The sequence below is a fragment of the Schistocerca nitens genome, chromosome 1, assembly GCF_023898315.1.
Source record: "Schistocerca nitens isolate TAMUIC-IGC-003100 chromosome 1, iqSchNite1.1, whole genome shotgun sequence".
NCBI lineage: Eukaryota > Metazoa > Arthropoda > Insecta > Orthoptera > Acrididae > Schistocerca > Schistocerca nitens.
Window position 1 is genome coordinate 1,214,377,762 of NC_064614.1, and position 1,715 is coordinate 1,214,379,476.

Sequence of the window (1,715 nt, forward strand, 5' to 3'; positions counted from 1 at the left end):
AGATTAAGTAGATGGAAACTTTATTTGCAGGAATTTAATTTTACAATTGTTCACATTCCCGGCACACAAAATGTTGTAGCAGACGCACTATCCCGTTCTCTCAGCAACAATCAGCAAGACATCGCAACCAACTTCTGCAAAGCAAATTTCAGCGTCATCTACATTCAACAAGTTGTATTTGAAAATTTCATTTCGTCGTCATTACAAGACATAGCACAAGAGCAGAATAAAGACAACGTATGGAAAGAGATTAAACACCTTTGGCAAGATAGGAATAATGTTACCATTAGAAACCAACAATTGGTTATTATGCATTCCTGACGAACTTGTTAACAAATTAATCTGGTATACTCATTTAAGTTATGCACATTACGGAGCTAGAAAATGTTTTCTTATACTGAGACAGAACTGTTATTTTACCAACATGGAGAAACGTATTCGACGAGTTTTAGCGTCATGTAAAATCTGCCAGAAAGCTAAATCAGATACGACGTCACATATTCCTCCATTACATCCCATTGTACCTGTTAAATTGAGACACATGGCCGCTGTAGACAGTTTTGGTCCGATTCCCATAACTAATAGAGGTTTTTGCTACATCTTTGTCGCTGTTGAACTCACTTCAAAATTTGTTACCTTCACTCCGTTACGCAAAGCTACTGCTAAAACTGTTTCGAAAGCATTTGTAAAACATTTTCTATTTCATGTAGGGCATGTGTTGAAAGTAATTTCCGACAATGGATCACAGTTTCGATCTGCTATATGGACACGTATGTTACGAGCTAGAAACATTTCTCCGGTCTATATATCCAGGTACCATGCTTCTTCGAACCCATGTGAACGATTAATGAAAGAAATTGGTAAACTGTGTAGAATTTACTGCCATAAAAAACATATTGATTGGGACACACACATACTCTCATTCCAAGATGTAATTAATTCCATACTGAATGAATCTACTATGCCATCGCCGTCTGTATACTGAAAAATGTTGGACCACCTAACAAAATTAAAGAATTAGTAACATTTCCTACATCTCGTCGACTACGACACCATGAAATAATCGACATTGCGCTGAACAACATCAAACGTGCCGCAGAGCGCCGGAGAAGACAGCAAAAACAGGTTTGTACACGCCGTGAATTTCACATTGGTCAGAAGATATTAATACGTACACACTATTTATCCAACAAAGGAAAGAGTAAATGCAGAAAATTTGAGCTTCTATACGCAGGTCCAAATCGAATTCGCAGCATTCCTCACCCCAATGTAGTACACGTCGAAACTTTGAGAACCAGAAAAACCAAAGGGAACCACCACGTGTCGAACGTCAAACCTTTTATTGAATGAAAATACTTGATGATTTATCACACTGTAATGCCACTTCCTAATTTTTTATGACCGCTTATGCAATTATATTCACATGAACACCTACTGATGATTATCGCATTTTTTCTTGGCAAGTGCCCGGCATGGTAAGGTTAGCAGGTCGCTTTTCTTGTCGTTACACACCAGACCGTGCATATTTTTCCAGATGAACTTACACATTTTAAGACCACTTATGCAATTATATTTATGTGACTACTTACTGATGATTATCGAATTTTTCCTGGCAAGTGCCCGGCAAGGTAAGGTTAGCAGGTCGCTTTTCTTGTCGTTACACATTAGACAGTGCACATTTTCCAGATAAAATTACGTATCTTACGAATAATTAT